Source organism: Macaca thibetana, chromosome 18 (genome assembly GCF_024542745.1).
Source record: "Macaca thibetana thibetana isolate TM-01 chromosome 18, ASM2454274v1, whole genome shotgun sequence".
NCBI lineage: Eukaryota > Metazoa > Chordata > Mammalia > Primates > Cercopithecidae > Macaca > Macaca thibetana.
The window spans coordinates 57,786,420-57,805,946 of NC_065595.1; the positions used below are offsets into that span (position 1 = coordinate 57,786,420).

General features: G+C 38.7%; 1 long non-coding RNA gene across 1 annotated transcript in view; it reads left to right on the plus strand.

Annotated features, from left to right (window-relative positions):
- LOC126941452 (uncharacterized) overlaps positions 1–19,527 on the plus strand; it is a 391,778-nt gene that overhangs the window by 96,760 nt on the left and 275,491 nt on the right. The window lies entirely within an intron of this gene.

Below are 19,527 nucleotides of genomic sequence, written 5' to 3' on the forward strand. Positions count from 1 at the left end.
GAGACCACATCTCTATTAAAAAAAGAGACTAAAAAAAGAGAAAGGATCCTTTGTATTTAATCATTTATTTACCCTTTTTGATAATCTTTATTCCTTTGTGTAGATTCAAGTTTCCATCAGATATTATTTTCCTTCAGTGTGAGAAACTGTCTTTAGTGTTTCTTGTAGTGTAAGTCTTCTGGATATTGTCTCAGCTTTTGTTTGTCTTATGAACTCTTTATTTTGTCTTCATTTTTGAAGGGCATTTTTTGCTGTAAATAGAAGACATGGTTAACAGTTTTCTTTCATCATTTTAAAGTTTTAAAATGTCATTTGTTATATTCTAGTTTGCATAGTTTCTATCAAGACATCTGTTCCATTATTATCTTTATTCATCTGTATGTACTATGTCTTTTTTCCCCTGGTAGCTTTTAAGATTTTCTATTAGTCACTTACTTTTTAGCTATTTGATTCTGATATACCTTGGAATAGTTTTCTATGTTTATTCTCTTTGGTGTTCATTGAGCTTCCTGAGTCTGTATGCTTAGAGTTTTCATAAAATTTTACAAAATTTTGGCCATGATTTCATCACATTTTTCTACATCCTTAAACCCTTATCCCAAGAATTCAATTACACTTAAGTTAGTCCATTCAATATTGTCACAGATGATTGAGGTTTTTTTTTTTTTGGTCTGTCTGTTTTTTGTACTTCAGTTTGGATAGTTTCTGTTACTGTACTTCAAGTTTATTGATGTTTTCTTCTGCAGGGTCTATTCTGCTCTTCATCCCACTTAGAGAATTTTTCATTTTGGAGACTTTTTCTTCTTTAGGAGTTTTCATTTATTTTAATTTATTTATTTTATCTTGTTAGGTTCCTGCTTTTCTTTAAATACTTTCATGTATGTATAACAGCTATTTAAAATTCCTTGTCTTAATTCTATCATTTCTATTATTTATAGGTCTGTTTCAATTGATCAATTTTTCTTCTGAAGTGGGTCACATTTTCTTCCTTCTTGGCATGTCTAGTAATTTTTGACTAATGTTGGACATTTTGATTTTTACATTGTAGCATACTAATTTTTTTTTCTTTTGAGATGTGGTCTTGCTCTTTCCCCCAGCCTGGAGTGGAGTGGTGCGATCTCAGCCCACTGCAACCTTTACCTCCTAGGCTCAAGCAATCCTCCCACCTCAGCTTCTCAAGGAGCCAGGACTACTGGTGCGCACCACCACACCTGTACTTTTTGTAGAGATGGGGTTTTGCCATGTTGCCCAGGCGGGTTTGGAACTTCAGGACTCAAGCAATCTGCCTGCCTTCGCCACCCAAAGTGCTGGGATTACAGGTGTGAGCCACCATGTCCAGCCCCTCACCATATTTTTGTATATTCCTTAAAGAGTGTTGGGCTTTGTTCAGCAGCCATTTAAATTATTTGCATATATATGGATCTTTTTTGAGAATTCTTTATAAACTTTGTTAGAGTGATGTTAGAATAGCCTTATTCTAAGCTTAGTTCAGTTTTGTCATTAATGTATCACCTTTCTGGATGTCTACTGAATGCCTAGGTATTTAACAAGAACTCCCCATTCTGATGGTTAGAACACACACATTTCCCAGCCCTTTTGTGATTAGACATTTTCAACTTATTGTTCTCTGGTCACTCTTTGCCATGCTTCATGAAATTTAACTTTAGGCAACTGTGACTTGGTTTTCAGAAATGACTCAAGAGAATCCCTATGCATATTTCTGAAAGTCTTTCTGTATACAGACATTGTACGCAATACTTGGTACTTTGTTCTTCAGTTTTCCTGAATTCTGATTCTGTCTTAATTCAGAGAGACCGCTATGCTCAGCTTGGTATCCTACTCTCCAAATCACAGTAAAAAGAATTGTCTTCAGACAGAAATCCAGGATGATTATAGGGCTCTCCTCATTTGTTTCCCTTTTCTTGCTGATCACAGTATTGTGCTGTCTGCCCGATAACTGAAAACAGTCATTTCATGTTTTCTTTAGGTTGTGCTAGGGTTAACCTGGTGTCCGTTACTTCATCATTTCCTGAAGCAAAAGTCAACTATGGGGCTCTTGGATACTCTTTTTGTACAAAATAGATCAAATACGGCCGGGCGCGGTGGCTCATGCCTGTAATCCCAGCACTTTGGGAGGCCTAGGCGGGAGGATCACAACGTCAGGAGATCGAGATCATCCTGGCTAACATGGTGAAACCCCTTCTCTACTAAAAATACAAAAATTAGCTGGGCGTGGTGGTGGGCGCCTGCAGTCCCAGCTGCAGGAGAATGGCGTGAACCCGGGAGGCGGAGCTTGCAGTGAGAGGAGATCTCGCCACTGCACTCCAGCCTGGGCGACAGAGCAAGACTCCATCTCAAAAAAAAATAATAATAATAATAAAATAAAATAATATTTTTAAGGAGAAAATATAGCATGACGGTTAAGAATATACACTTGAAAATCTGACAAACTCTTCACTCTAATAGGGCAAGAGTGAAAAACTCTTCACTCTAACTGGGCAAGTGAGAAAATTCTCATTTTCCTCAACCATAACAGAGGAATAATATTATTATCTGGTGTTAGAATTATTCCAAGGATTTATGAGGTAATGGACACTATGGATGTAGCATGCCTGTCACATATAAAATGCTACATAACCATTATTATTGTTGTTTTATATTAAATTTACTTCTAAAACCATATTTCCTACTACTGCTGTGACAAATTACCGCAAACTTATTGGCTTAAAACAATACAAATTTATCATCTTACAGTTCTGGAGTCAGAAGTCCAAAAGGGAGTTCACTGGGTTAAAATAAAGATATTGTCAGGATTATATTCCTTCTAGAAAGGTATGGAGAATACATTTTCTTTTCAGTTTGTAGTGGCTGCCCCAGTTTTTGGCTTGTGTTCACCTTTCGTCTTTAAAGCCAACAATGGAGGATTTGAGTCCTCATATCCCATCACTCCAATATTGTTTCTGCTGTCACATCTCCTTCTCTGATTCTGCTCTCTTACCTGTCTCTTTCACTTGTAAGGACCCTTGTCCTTACATGGGCCCCTTCACATAGTCCAGGATAATCTCCCACCTCAGGATTCTTAATTAGATCTGCAAAATTTCTTTTGCTCTATAGGGGAACATATCAACAGGTTCTGTGTGTGCTTGGTGTGTTAGAAGCAAAGAAAAAGAAAAAAGAAAAAACAGGTTCTATGGAATAGGATATGATGCCTTTGTCTACCACATCATTGTATAAAGCCTTATTGGATATTTCCATTCTTCTTTCCCTGTCATTAAATCACCCATTAAGTAACTATATGCAAAGACTATCTCTTACAGAAAGGTTACACATGGTCAAAAAAGGAAAAAGTCTAGAAGAAAATTCAGATTAGTAAAGAAGAAAGTATCCTGAATTTGGGGTTCTAGTCCCAGATTTGTTTGTCAATAGCTGTTTATCTCTGAGAAAATGACTTCCCTTTCTGAATTTCTGTTTTCTTACAGGGGAAAGTAACTAAGAAACCTCTTAGATACCTCTGTCACTATGGTTCGATAAATCTAATATATCTTGCAGTTTGACTAAAGTAGGATATGAAATGTGCTCATTGTGGAGTATCCCGAGCCTCCTTTAGGTCTTTAAGGAGACACAGGTTTTTGGATAAAGGAGACCTACCCTTGCTGTTGCTACCAGAAAAGAACTATGCAAATATAATTACACATGAGGTAATATAACCCAAACATAACAAAAGAGACTATTGGAGGAAGGCCCAGGACTCAGAGAGCAAAGATCAGAAAAGAGACAAAAGGCTGGCACAGGTTCAGTGCTCAGGAGGGATATCTTCTAGCAATGTTCCAAAGGGATGCAACGAAGGTGAGGGTAAAAGCCCCAGCATCAAACACTTGCAAAGCCCTCCTCTAAGCTTAGACAATGGAAAAACAGACAGACGATGACTCAGAGCCTTAGCTGTGTGTGGGAGCCACTGAAATAAACTGTCAAAGGGGAAAGGGGGATTGCAACAGCATCCAGCAATGGTACTATGCAATATACAAATGAGGTATAGGGTAGAGGCAGTGGTTATAACCAAAAGCATTGTGAGTGATCAAGGAAATGCTTGCAGGTTACTAATCAGCCTGTGGGTCAGTGTGCATAAAAGGGTTTGTGAGAAAATGATTCATCTCCTGGGACTTTGTTGGCTGTCCAGGTGCCGCACTGAGAAACAGATTTTGTTGTGGCAAAAGGGCCCGAAAAGTCTTCATTCTTGATCTAACCCATCACCTGAGAATTTCATCATGTTTCTGGCTTAAAGATGATAGTGGGCAACAGCTTGCATGTTGAAAGAAGCAGGGGGCATGCCAGTCACATGCCATAGGATTGAGCTTAATGAGGAGGTCAAACTCACTTTTTTCAGAATTCTGTTAAGACTGTGAGGAAATATAGACAAACAGCAATGCAAGGCAATGGATCATCAGAAATGAGACCTGTTATTTGGCTGGAATAATTTGAATAGTATTGCTGAGGACCAATGTCCCTGTGAAAGGAGAGGAAAATCTTTTACTCTCATGCTAAAGACACAACAGGTTATAGAAAAAGAGTTTGATGTTTAATTCTACTGTAAGATTCCGAACAATTTTCCTTACCAGCTTTTCGGTAAGTATGCCATATATTATGTCAAATTCCTAGGACATGTGAGGATAATAATTTTCTTTCAGGTTATTCTAATCTTTACCACATGGGAATTGAATCACTACATTATATAGGTTATATTGGATCACTAGGTTATATAGCAGGGTAGCAGTGGCAGTAATGCTAGAGGGAAGTGGTGGTTGCCCCAAGATTAAGCTCCTAGGGGCAGTTGTACAAGCCATAATATTTGGTGCTTTTTGGTAGCACCCATGACTACTTCACAGGATGAGTTTGGCAGCATGAATTTTGGGCTTTGTTCTTGACTGTGTAGCTCCAAAGCCTTCCTTTCCGTACCTTCTTAATACCTCCCTGATTTTGTAAGCTGCCTAATGTCCTTTTTTTTTTTTTTTTTATTATCTTTTCTAATGTCTTTTAAATTTTTTTATTTTGGCTCGCTAGACTTTTATTTCTGCTGTTTGCAACCCAGAACATAATAGATACTGTTGGGGATCTTGTTAAAATACAGATTTCAAGGTCTAGACATAATCATTCAGAATATCTGACATTGGGACACAAGAATCTAGTTTTTTAAAGATCTAGAATCAGTCAAGTATTTTTTTCTGTAGCAGGTGACAAAATCCTCAGTTTAAACCAGTTTAGGCAAAAACCAGAATGTTATTGACTTACATAATTAAAATGTCTAGAGAGTAGACTAAATTAAGGCAGTACTTAATCCAGAGCTCAACAGTACCTTCAGGATTTGGTTTCTCTATTTCCCGGTTCTATCTCCTGTAGTGTTTTCTTTAGTCTCAGATTTCATGTGGTAGTCAGATGGTGGCAGGGACTCCAGGCATCCTCTCAGCTAGTGTTTCAGGAGACAAGAACACACTTGTCTTCGTCCTAGAAGGTGTGACTCTGTTGGAGGTCCATATCTGAAACCATTGCTCTGGCTAAGGGAATCCAAAGGTTAGTTGGTCTGAGTCTCCTGCCATCTCTGGACCCCAGATTATTTCAAGAGACTTTTTATTTTTTCACTTCAATGACAGTCTCAACTTTTTGTTAACTGTCTTTCTTGAGGGCTACTGAACATCCTCATACTTGCTGTTAAGTTGTATACTCATTTATACATTTACTCATAAATAGTTTGAACACTTACTAGGCATTGTGCTAGGCAAAGGGGATTTAAAATGGAATAAAATGTGGTACTTATTTTAAAAGAACATAGATTCTAGTGGGAGAGACATATAAGCAAACCAGTATTTAAATCCATTTGATTTATTATTGAATATCTATTGAATGCTTGGCACTATTCTAGTGCTGGGGATACACCAGTGAATAAAATAAAGTACTTGTCCTGATGTTGCTTACATTATAAGGGAACAAGAGAAAATAAATCAATACACATATAAATAATATAGGAGAACATGATAAGTATAGCGGGACATACTATAGCATAAAGAAGGGTATGATGAGTAAAGAGAAGACTGATGACGCAAAAAGAGAAGGCGGATGATTTCAGGAGCAAAGTCCTTAAGTAGAAGAAAGGGGACAAGATCTGGTGCACAACTGGAGTTGGATAGGGACTGAAACAATTGTTTTTACCTTTTTGGAGGTAAGAATTAAAAGAAAAACCTATGAAAGCCTCTTCATAGCATCCATTTATTAAATATTTTTAAGAACTTGTTATGTGCTACATACTATTCTGGTTTCTGATGATATGCCAGAGAACAAAACCAACAAGATCCCTGTTCTCATGGGGAAGACAATAAATAAGTTTAAATATATACATATATAGTTTCAAATACTGATAATTACCATGAAGAAAAACAAAACAGGGTAAGAGACTGATGAGGAAGAAAGACTTCTCTGAGATGTGATTTTGACTAGATGTTATTTAAAGCCATGACTCTAGATGAGATCACCTAGGGAGGACAGCAAATAATGAAGAGAAATCTGAGGACTCAGCTCTTGGGTATTTACCTTTTCCATTTCAGTAAGAATAGAAGGACCCAGTGAGTAAGACTGAGAAGGAGGTAGCTGGTGAGATAAGAAATAAAACAGGAAAATAGATGTTGTGGATGCCAACTATAACCCAAAAATAAGTGATTCAATAAAACGAAGTAATCAACTATGTCTCATGCTGCTGAAAGGATGAATAAGATGAAAATTAAAAATTGTTTCTTGAATTTGGCAAGAAGGAGATCAAAAAAGATTGGTTTCAGCGGAACCAGGGTACAAGAGTTAGACTAGAGTGTGTTCCACAAATAATGGGAGATGAAAGGATAAAGAGAGTGATTATGGGAAACTCTAAGAGAATTACTGTCAGTTGGGGAACAAGGAAATTGGGAGAGGAAGTGGTCAGATGGAGTCAAGGAGAGAATGCCCCTGCAATAAAGACTTAAATGTGAGGAAGCAGCCTTGGAATTGGGCAATAGGTAGAGACTGAAAGAGTTTTGAGGTGCACATTAAGGACGATTCTGATAAGGGCTCAGAAAGAAAATAGGAAAGCTGGAGAGAAAGCTTCTGTTTTCTTAGAGGATACATAAATAATCATAAACTGTTGACAGAAATGTAGACATTAAAGGCCATTCTGGTGAGGTCTCAGGAGAAGTGAGGAACATGATATTGGAAACTAGAGGAAAGGTAATCCTTGTTATAATGTGGCAAAAAATTTCAATTAATTGTGTTTATGTGCTAGTGTTTTGTGGAAGGTAGAACATGTAAGCAATGAAATTGGATATTTAGCTGAGAAGATTTCTAAGCAAAGTGTTGAAAAAGTGGCTTGATTCCTCCTGACTACTGATAGTGAACTATGAGAAGATGGAATCAAAGACGGAATTGTTAAGCAATTCCAGAAGCAGAACTTGAAGACTGGGAAAATTCTCAACTTATCCATATTGCAAAAAAAGAGAAACAAGTATGTGTTGTGTAAGCCATCTAGTCTGTGTCATTTTGTTATAGCAGCCTGAGCAGACTAAGACATATTGGTAGCTAGCAGCACTTGGAGAAGTGCAACTTGCAGCATGACATGCTGGCTTTTCTCACTGTGGATTCGGTTCAGGGTTTTGCTCCAAATAAAAAGTATCTGGAAACTGGTTCTTCAAAAGATTGAGTCTCTCACTCGGCCTTCTCTAGGTAATTAATTGTCAAGGTAGTTTATCCTCATTTCCAGAGGGGAGGAAGTTCTTCTGTGAAAAAGGGGATATAACCTGAGTGAAAGTCGACTTGGCCTGGAAATGGCCACCATTTCCATCTGACTCAGAAAGGAGAATGTGGTGTATCTTGCATTCCTACCTTAAAGGGAGGTTTTTTTAAAGCGTGGAGATGTAGAAATAGGCAAGTAATTCAAGGCCTTGGGGTAAGGCAGAGGTGCCAAGGCTACCCAGAGGTGGGAGTTTATAGGAGGCGGAAAGACATCCCAAGGACAAGTTTATACAAGAACTGCTCAGGGAGAGACATAAAAGGAAGTGAGGCAAGAAGCCTCAAGATTAACTTGGCATCCTGCAAGTCTATTTGAAAAAATCCCCAACGGGGTTGTCAAAAAGCCTTCCTGTGTTTTCCTCAGATGCTTGTACTTGCCCCAAGCCTGCTTCCTTGCTGGATGTGCAACTTGAACCAGTCGTTAGATACTCAACCTTGGCAGTATTTAAAGCAAATCATTTCTTGCTTAGCACTTTTCCCTGGGTAGGAGGGAGGACTCTTATGAGCAGGTGTTGGCATGGTTAATGCAAAGCTATATTCTTCCAGGTAATATTTTGAGGAGAAAAGCAGAATGATGTCGTTCCTGCAGGCATGTCCTCCATCACCAACACACACACACACGCACACATACACACGCGCGCGCACGCACACACAGCACATTGGAGATCCTGTTGAATAACTGACAGACTAAATGTTCAATTCTCTATTTCACTTTTCTATTGAGATATATAAGGCTTCAAAAAAGTGATACTTTCCAGAGAAAGGTGTGGGTTAGTAAATCTACTGACTGATTGTTCTTTACTTTTTAAGCGTCCCACTAGAGCAGCTATAGATCCCACCTCTATTTAATACTTCTTTTGTTAAAAAAAAGCATTAATAGATTCATGCTTCCAAAATCTGCAAGAGGTTGTGCTTTTGCTAGAAGATGAGTATTTTTTAGCCTTTATGAGTATCTGTAAAATCTTTTAACAAAGATAGGTATGTCTCAATGGCTAGGTGCCAAAGATGAAGCTGGAAACGGTATTACTATAAATGTAGTTTTTGCCAGTGTGCCTACATTTTGTCAAATATAGATTATTATTATTATCATTTGGAGGTATTTACTATTAAGATGCCTGGCCTGGCATACATACCTCAGTTTGATGAAGAGCAACAAAGTTTGTTAATGTTTTCTCTGACAAAGGTTATCTAGATAGTCTTATAGTAGGAAGGGCATCCAAACCTAGTATAAGAAGTAATGCCTAGTAAAGCAAGTTTAAAGTAGGTATTTTTGGATAATATTGTAGTGTCAAGAAGAATGATGTGTTTGCAGAGTTGCTTCTTGCCATCAAATTGACAGGTTCTACTTGAACTAATAAGATACTGTTGGATGCCATTGAGGTTAATACAAAGTAAACTCCAGAGAACTGATAAGGTTGTGTTACTTGTACAAGAATGCCTGTAATCCCAGCACTTTGGGAGGGCAAAGCAGGCAGATCAACTGAGGTCAGGAGTTCGAGACCAGCCTGGCTAACATGGTGAAACCCCGTTTCTACTAAAAATACAAAAAATTAGCCGGGAGTGGTGGCGCGTGCCTGTAATCCCAGCTACTCAGGAGGCTGAGGCAGGAGAATCACTTGAACTTGGGAGGTGGAGGTTGCAGTGAGCCGAGATGGTGCTATTGTACTTCAGCTTGGGCAACAAGAGTGAAATTCTGTCTCAAAAAATAATAAATACATAAATAAATAAATCTACTACTTGTAGACATGTTTGTGGAAAATATATCATCAACAAAATAAAGACTATTCTTAGTACGTACTCTGATTTTCTTAATTCATGGTTCTCAAAATGTGGTCTCTGGACCAGAAGCACCAGCTTCACTTAACCAACTTGTTAGAAATGCAGATTCTCAGGTCCCTATTGAACAGAAACTCTAGGCCTGGGACTCAACAATCTGTATTTTAACTAGCTCTTAACTAGCATATACTCTTAACTAGCATGATGCATGCTAAGTTTGGAAGTCACTGACTTGAACCCAAATCAGTACTGGGGCTAACAGTGCTTTTTCAGTTTTATAATTACCTAGAAGTCTTTATGTTAGGAGATCTTGACACATAGAATGTGATTGACTGGTCATATTTTCTATAGACAAAATGTTTTGTCTGGATAGGATAGGCAACTGATGATAATAATTTTCATTAATTAACTCATTCAACAAATATTATTTGAATGCTTACAATGTAGGCACTAGGCAAACAAAAGTGAAGAAGAGAGAAAAAAGTTCATCTTTGTAAGCTACCATTCTGGGCTGAACGTATATTGTGATGTTAATTTAACACAATGGCTCAAATTGCCTAGTATTAGACCATAGGGGAAAAAGTTTGTATAATAATACTCTGTGCTTATGGATGAATTGCCCACTTTTTAGAGCAAATGAATTCTTTCTAGGCTTGACCTGATCATATGATAGTGTTGTATCACACTGAATTAACACAGCCAGTGAAAAGTGACAGTTCAATTAGTTGTTTCATTCATCCCAAATTACTGGATTTTATGCTACTAAATTGACAAAACCAACTAGTAACATTGGAATTATGTCAATTTAGCATGAGGCTGTACTTATGTGGAAGATTATATCTGGAGAAAAAACACTGGTGGATGAAAAGAACATTTGGAGCATAAATGATCCAGTTTGGCTATTGCTTGATTTCACTAGTTTTTTTCATTGCTCCAGTTTTTTTTGGTAATATACATAGCCTTCCTATTTGAGAAGAGATTAACCATGTTAACAATAAAAGATAATATAAAGAAAATTTAGGACCAGGGTCTAGCTTTATAAAATTTATTTGGTTGCTAGGGAATAAATAACATTTCTATTTTCATCCAATTTAGTAGTGTATTAGAGATGAATATGAAATAGAGCATATCTTAGGTTCTCTCTACCTTTCTTGAATGTATTAATATACATGGTAGGGGAATGACAATCCTAAAAAAGAAGCACTATATTAAAGCAAACTTTAATAAAGAATCTGAACATTTTTATTCATATAAAGGCACTAAATCTTTCCATTTCTGTCACCATGAATATTTTTTAAAGTAGTTATTAACCACCAGTTGGCATATGAGGTTTTAATGAATACATTGTATGTTAACCAGTCGCTGTACCTGCTTCTAAAGAGGCTTCCTTTCCCAGGAACTAGTTGAAGATGAATGATAGTCTTTTAAAGAAAAATATCAGGCTTAATCTCTGGCTATGCACAGGGAAAGCAGAAACATTTGTCTCAGAATTTAGGCCACCCAGTTCAGTGCAAGTCTTGTCTAAAAGTGGTTCAACTTCAAATGTTTCAGTCCTATCTTATGAATGAATATTTATACTTCACTCATTTCTCAAAATTCACTGATTAAAGGTCACAGAATGGGGTTAAAGATTAGTGGTCTGGCTCTAGCCTTTGATCTTTGGGATCAGGATACTGGGTTTCTCCAGGTTTGATAGTTTGTGAATGTAGGTTAGACCATCAAAATGTATTAAGTTGAGCTGTATGAGATTGTCATTTTTGTAGGTAAAAAATGGCCAAGTATTGGGACTATGCCATTTGATTAAGTCTGACATTTTCTATCAAGAACTAACAAAAGCAAGGCATATACTCTTTTTTCCTTTCCTTCATTCTCTAAGGAAGAGGTATTTTTCGTTTATATGTTAGTTTGCTTCTCTTTCTCTGTAAAGCTACATTCTCCTGTTGATTCAGTCATTCAAAAATCTTTCTTTTTTAGAGGTTGGGGATGCAATCGTGAACAAGATACACACCATACCCACCTCATGATACTTACAGTCTAGCTTCTAGAGAAGTAAAAAGGCAATTTTGTTATGGCAAAATGTGTTAAAGAAGTTCAAAGTCTTGTGAGAGTACTTAGGAGGGGGATACTTAACTTGAAACTGGGAATCTGAGAAAGTTTCCTGGAGGAAGGAACTTCTAAATTAAGAGTGGAAGGATGGTGAGGACTTAGCCAGGCCAATGGGAGGAGCAAGAGTGATTAAAGTAGATGGAATAACATGCAAAGCTGAAAGAGAACCTGATTATTTTTAGTGAACTGTAGGTAGTTTATCTTGACTGGAACATATATGTGAAACACAAAATGAAATTGGAGAAGTATCAAGAGACTGTAACCATGAAGGGTCATTTATGCCAGGTTAAGGTGTTTGGAGGCTATCTCAAAGGCAATGGCCAGTTATTGAAAAAGATTTTAAGGGGTATTGGGTGTGGCATGATCAGATCTGCATTTCAGTAGAACCAATTTAGAAAGTTAGAGACTATTGCAGTAAAACTGGAAATAGAAGATAGTTACTTGAAATAGGCAATGGCAGTGGTGATAGAGAGTAGCTAAGATAATCTTATTAGGAGGTAAAATCAGTATGCCTGATGGTTAGCTATGAGAAGAAAAACAAGGAGTTAAAGATAACCCCCAAGTATCTGACTTGAACAACCGGGTATTTCTTTTTAGAGAAGCAGGAAACTGAAGAGGAGGAGCAGGTTGGGAATAGAAGATTGAGTTCACTTTAGGAACCAATGAGTTTGAGTTGGTTATGGCAAATCCAAACCAAAGTGTCCAATAAATAATTAGATATGCCGGGGAGACACTTGGTATTGGAGCTATGAATTAGAAGCTGTGTATAGATGTAATTTAAGCCAGAAGAGTAGATAGATTAAAACACTGAGAGTTTGTAGAATGAGGCAAGATTCTAGCATAATCCTTATAGAACAGAAAATTTAAGGGAAAAGCAGAGGAAGAAAACTCCACAAAAGATGCTGAGAAGTAATTAGAGAGATAGAAGGAAAATCAGAGGGTGTGTTGTAATGGAAGCCAAGGGAAGAGTGTTTAGCGGAAGGAGTGATTAGCCACAACAAATGCTGCCAAGGGTACAAGTGAGACTGAAGTTCATTGTATTTAACAATAAGGAAGTCATTGGTGACCCGCTGAGAGCAGTTTTTGCTGGAATAGCGGGGTCAGAAACAAATTGAAATGGTTTAGGAGTGAGTCAGCATTGAGCAAGTGGAGATCTTTAAGAAGTCTGGCTTCCAAGGGGGAAAAGGAATATGACAGTGAAAGACTAGAAATAAACTTCTCTAGAAAAAAACATAATCAGAATGAAAAAACATTCTTGAGTGTTTTATATATAGAAGGATTTAGTAAGAACATGACATAGGTATAACGAGCTCTCAAATAGCAGAATGAAATGAAAGGGAATTCACAGAGCTGAAAAAAAACAGAAGACCAACACCATTATAGAACTAATTTATATGGTAATGAACAGATTAGACATGGCTTAAAACTGAATTATTGATGTGGAAGAAAGTCTTAAGAGAATCAGTGCAAAAAATACATTAATTAGAAAAGGGATAATATAGAAGTGAAAAGGCTGATATGTCAGAAAGATATTTGGTATCACTAAAGTAGAAAACAGCACAGAAAATGTAATAAAACACATGATATAGAAATTGATTACATGCATATATATTACTTATATAACATATATATTCTGTATAGCCAAATTCAATTAAGGGAAGAAAACATAACCAAATAATGTAATACCCAGCCAAATTGTAATTTGTATATAATGGTAACAAAAAGTTATTCCTAAACATTCAATAACTCAGTGAATATGGCACATATGAAAGCTTATTGGAGAAAAAAGACTATTTGATAAAATACTGATAACCAAAGAATAAATTGGCTGGGTGTGGTGGCTCATGCCTGTAATCCCAGTACTCTGGGAGGCCAAGGCAGGTGGGTTACCTGAGGTCAGGAGTTCAAGACCAGCCTGACCAACATGGTAAAACCCCGTCTCTACAAAAATACAAAAATTAGCCTGGCACAATGATGGGTGCCTGTAATCCCAGCTACTCAGGAGGCCAAAGTGGGAGAATCACTTGAACCCAGGAGACGGATGTTGCAGTGAGCTGAGATCATGCCACTACACTCCAGCCTGGGTGACAGAGTGAGACTCCGTCTCAAAAAAAAAAAAAGAATAAGTTAAAAATACAGAACTATGGAATGGAAAAGACATGACAAAAGAATAGGCGGAGATTATTGGCTTCATTTAGATATTGATCTAAGACTTAACAATTGTAGGAATTATGGCTGTAGAAGCAAATGTAAATGTTATAAAGCCTGAAAGTATAAAAACAAAAACTAACCAAAATGAGTATGTGGGAAGAAGTGAAAGCTTGCTAATTTTCTTAACTCATTTGGGAAGGAGTCAATTGGTAATATCTATATTAAACATATAGTTTCATCATTATTTAATAATTTAAACTTTTTGTTCTATGATTTTTTCTGTAATCTGAGAGAGAGATTTTAGAAAACAAAATATTCTATGGTGATAAAAATGTTTAGCTGAACCTAAACAATTCTTTTAATGCATTTCAGATTTTTCTTTTAAAGTCAATAATACTTAGATTTAGTGCTTTTTACGACAATATAGCATTCATGTGATTCTAGTTTATTAAACTTTAATTTATTTGCCTATATAGCTATCATTTATCTAGCTAATTCACATGTCCAGGTATATTTATGTATATAGACATACCTGAGATGATTGCCATCTTTTCAGAATAATGTTCACCTAATTAAAAAATGATTATTTTTAGAAGGCAAGATTTGGGAATAATTTTTTTCTTTCTTTATACTTTTTGTATTATATAAATTTCTTTAATAGCTTTATTTTTAAAATTACCTTATGTTCATGTAAAAAATTATGTATAGAAAAGTACAAAAGCGAAAAAATCACGTGTAAGTCTAGCACTCAGAGTTATTGTTTTGTTACATATCCTTACAGACTTTTTTCTGAATATATGTATACATGGTTACACATACACATATCTTTTAAACATTATTTTAAAACAAACTGAGATCTTATTTATTTTTAAATTTGCTCATTTAGCATATTGTGAACATCTTTTAATGTTAATAAATGTAGATCTGCACCATTATTTTAAGTAGAATTTCATTAGATGGCATTCTCATAATTTGTTTTACCATTCTCTAAATGAGGGACATTTACAATGTTCAACATTTTTTATTATTATAAAAGTAATTGGCCGAGTGCGGTGGCTCACGCCTGTAATCCCAGCACTTTGGGAGGCCGAGGCGGGTGGATCACCTGAGGTCGGGAGTTCGAGACCAGCCTGACCAACATGGAGAAACCCTGTCTCTACTAAAAATACAAAATTAGCCAGGCGTGGTGGTGCATGCCTGTAATCCCAGCTACTCAGGAGGCTGAGGCAGGAGAATCGCTTGAACCTGGGAGGCAGAGGTTGCTGTGAGCCAAGATTGTACCATTGCACTCTAGCCTGGGCAGCAGCAAGAGCAAAACTCCGTCTCAAAAAAAAAAAAAAAGCAATTATAGGTGAACAGCTGCTATCATTTGTGTTTGCATTCGTATTTATAAGAGTTATTTATTATGGTAAGTTCCTAAAAGTAGAATTTCTAGGTTTAAATACATGCTTTTTGGGTGGCGGGGGAGGCAAATTCTGTGTGTGTGTGTGTGTTTGCATGTGTGTATGACCAGGCATCAAGCAGTCTGCTGCGGATTTTTCCACTAAAGAGAAAAAGTGACAATCCATCACCTGGGGCCTGAAGGTATGTCTTCAGATACCCAGCTATAAGTGTGAATTGTCTTTGTTTCATATTTTAAAAATTCATTCAGATTCTTGCATTGTACTTTTTTAAAAATAATGTTTTATGTCTCTAAATCTTTCAGTGAATTTGATGTTCTAGGAAAGTGTGTCAAGAATATCCTGTTGCTCATATAACTCCCCTTATCCCTTATTCTATGCTTGGAAAATAAAAGGTGTAAATCAACAAAAGCTAATTGTTAATTGAGGAATAACTGTCAACCAAGCATTACACTAGTTTACTGTGGGGAATTACAAAGAAGATGAGAACACAGCCTCTGACTTTGAATAGCCTCCAATTTACTTATTTTCCTTTAACAAACTCATCAAAGAATTATGCTTAACCTGATAACTGACTGGGCTAAGGTCTATGATGAATTTGCTTGACAGGATGGAAAGTCCCTACTAGCTTTCATTGCACACTTCTGGGACCTTGCTAATGTGTTTGTCTTGGACTCCAAGGCATTATTATTAGCATCTGTAGCATTCTAGAGTCTTGGGAAGGGGGTCGGGTGCCCCGCTGGCAAGAAGTCAGTGTAATGAAGATAGGAGTTTTTAGGCTTTTACATTTGGGACAAGTACAGTACAGGAAATGTAATAGGTCCTAAATTAACCAGGACTGCCAAATCAGTAGACATTTGTTGTTGTTGTTGCTTTTGTTGTTAGAGTCAGGATCTCACTTGTTGCCCAGGCTGGTCTCAAACAATCCTCCTGCTTTGGCCTCCCAAAGTGCTGGGATCACAAGCTGGAGCCACATGTTACCACATGTCTGGCCAGACATTTTAATGTACATTATCTTAAACACTTAAAATTGTTACTAGGAAAATGTCACTAGGAAAGACTCTTATCAGAGATATTAAAGTCACATTCAGAGCCCATTTGGAGGATAACAACAAATAAAGTCCAATGTTAACTTCTGTGGCTTCATTCTATTTTCGTTACACTGACACTGATGCATAACACAGTCCCAGGAATAGAATAGGTAAATGTTTGCTGAATAAATAGATGAATGCTCCCAATAATGAATAAAAGGTATTACATTGTATTTATCATGCTGTACTTACTGAAAGAAATAAAGTATGCTCTTTTGTTTTAAGAAGGCCTTTAACATCAAGGACTGATACGTAAAATGTTTGCTTGTGAGCCTGGAGCAAAGCTACAGAATGCTCTTTCTCATCTTCTGAGCCATGTCTCTCTATAGCTTACCTTTAGTCCCAAGTTTTTGCCATTATACTCCTACGGTCTGGCTGTAGAGGGTCTCTTGCAGGGAGGATGCCTTTATCTGTTCTTTACTCTCCTGACCTCACACTGGGATCACTGACCTTTGTGTAACTCTTGCTTAAGGTGCTGCTTTAGAAGCTCCAGACTTTGAACTTGGCATTCTTCCAGTGATGGCAATGGCTGCTGCCATCACGTCGGCCTCAGCAGGGAGGAGCAGCTGGGGCTGCACACTCCAAGGAGCCGGTGGGCGCCACGCCCCTTCTGAATTGGGGCGGGAGCTCCCTGGGTGCTGCTGCCCCTGCCCAAATTGTGACTGCAGACCCAGGCCTCCTGTTCTATGGAGCAGGCAGAAGACCTGCCCTCCTGGGTGGGGCTACAGCCACCCAAACTGCAGCTGCGGATTGGAGCCTCCCAGTGATCTTGGGTGGGGGCCAGAAACAGGCAGGATCTGCCCTCCTGGGTGCAGCTGCAGCAGGCAGACCCGAGGCTGCAGACCTGGGCCTCCTGTTTCATGGAGCAGGAGCAGGGGACAAGTGGGAGCCCCGCCCACTTCCGAGTTGGTGGGGCTGGAGCTCCCGCCCTCCCAGGCGCAGGAGGACCCTGGCATCCGTGCAGCCTGTACCCTAGGACGGGGGGTGGGGGGGCAGGAAAACTCCTCCCTTCTCCTTACCCAGTGTCTTCTGGGATATCTGAGTGGGGTTGGGGCCAAGCCCCGGGCCTTGAATGGCAGCGAGAGGCAGAGTCCTGGGTGGAAGGGGGCAGCCCCCAGTAAGACCCCACCTTCAGGTCGGGAAGGGCCTGAAGGCTTGGGGCCGGGCTGCCAGTCCTGTGGATGGGAGTGGGGACTCGTGGTGCCTCTTCCAGACCACCCATGGCTGCCCATGGACCAGTGGGCACACACTTCCTCCCCTCTGAGGTCCATAAAAGCCGCGGGCTCAGCCAGAGCAGGGCAGGGGATGGCCAGAGGAACAAAGAGGGAAGAGAAAGAGGGTAGGACGACTAGCTGCAGAGAGGAGCTATTCTCTCTGCTGATAGCCGGAGATGATGGGATGACCAGTTGCAGAGAGGAGCTATCCTCTCTGCTGAGAGCTGCAGAGACGACTTGCTGACAGAGAGAAGCCATCCTCTCCAGGGCCTCCTCTCTGTGGAGAGCTGCAGAGCTGCAGACATCAGGATGACCAGTTGCAGAGAGGAGCTATCCTCTCCAGGGCTGCCTCTCTGCTGAGAACTGAAAGCTCCATAGATGACCTGCCTACAGAGAGGAGCTACCCACTGCAGGTCTCCTCTGAGCTGTTGTAATACGCAGTAAAGCTCATTTTTGTCTTGTTCACCCTTCACTTGTCTGCGTACTTCATTCTTCCTGGATTCAGGACAAGAGCTTGGGCAAAGGTGCTGTGGCCACAAAATTGACACCCCAAAGACCCCATAACACCAGGACATGACTTCTGATGTTTCTTCTGATTCTTGCACATCTTCATTCCTCAGGAAGGAGGCACCTGTCCCCTTACTCTGACCTGAAGCCTTGTAAGATTATCAACATGCAGCCGGGAGAGGTGGCTCATGCTTGAAATCCCAGCACTTTGGGAGGCCAAGGCGGGCAGATCACGAGGTTAAGAGATAGAGACTATTCTGGCCAAAATGGTGAAACCCCGTCTCTACTAAAACTACAAAAATTAGCTGGGCGTGGTCTGTAGTCCCAGCTACTTGGGAGGCTGAGGCAGGAATCCGGGAGGTAGAGGTTGCAGTGAGCCGAGATCACACCACCGTACTCCATCCAGCCTGGCGACAGAGTGAGACTCTGTCTCAAAAAAAAAAAAAAAAAAAAAAAAAAAAATTATCAGCATGATTCTTCCTCACTCAAGTTCCCACCAGTGTGGAAGAACCAGACATCCTGATTCTGAATTATTTTTGCCCATGTTATTTCCCAGGACTGAGCTGAGTAGTTACAGGCAGATGTTTAGGCATAGGGTCACACTGATGTGGAATGTTATGCTACCTTTGACTTATTCTATTTATTTAAGTACATAGAATTGGATTATAGTCCTTGCTTCATAAAATATTATTGTTGTTTCATGAATGGCCTCCTTATTTTATTTGCTTATTTATGCTTTTAGAATATAATGATGCTACTCATTCAAGAACTAATATATTACTAATAATTTATATCTACCTATATATATTGTTTTCTATTTTTTTAACTTCTCCTTTCACTGATGACAGTTAGTCCTTTGCAGCTATGGGGTGGATATCTTTACTTAAATATAATCCAGTTTACATAAGAAAACCTTCAGGCATCAAAATTCCAGGTGCAGCCATTCATAAAGACAGTTTCATGACTTATATAATGGAGAACTAAAGACCTGGTGTGGGATTTCCACTAGACAGAGGTGTCATTAAGAATTGGAACAGCTGATGGGTGTGGTGGCTCATGCCTGTAATCCCAGCACTTTGGGAGGCTGAGGTGAGAGGATTACTTGAGCCCAGGAGCTGGAGACCAGCCTGGGCAACATGGTGAGACCTCCATCTCTATAAAAAAACAATAAAAAGAATTGGAACAGTTATTATTTTGACCTTACTTGGTAGGGGCACATTGGTGTGGCGTTGCAAGAATGCTGCCTAATGCATCAGCACTCATAAAAGGCAAAGACAGTAAAAGCTGGCCTGTGTGTTTACTTTCATAAATCAGAGTTATTTAAGGGTCAGAGATGCTTTGAACATTTACAAATTAGAATTACATTTCTCCTGCAGTACAATGCAGAGGAAGTATGATTCATATAAATCTTCCTTTGTGTTTCACATTGGCCCTGGATTACATGCTGGTTGATTCGCTTTTAGTCTGAACAATAAACTCAAG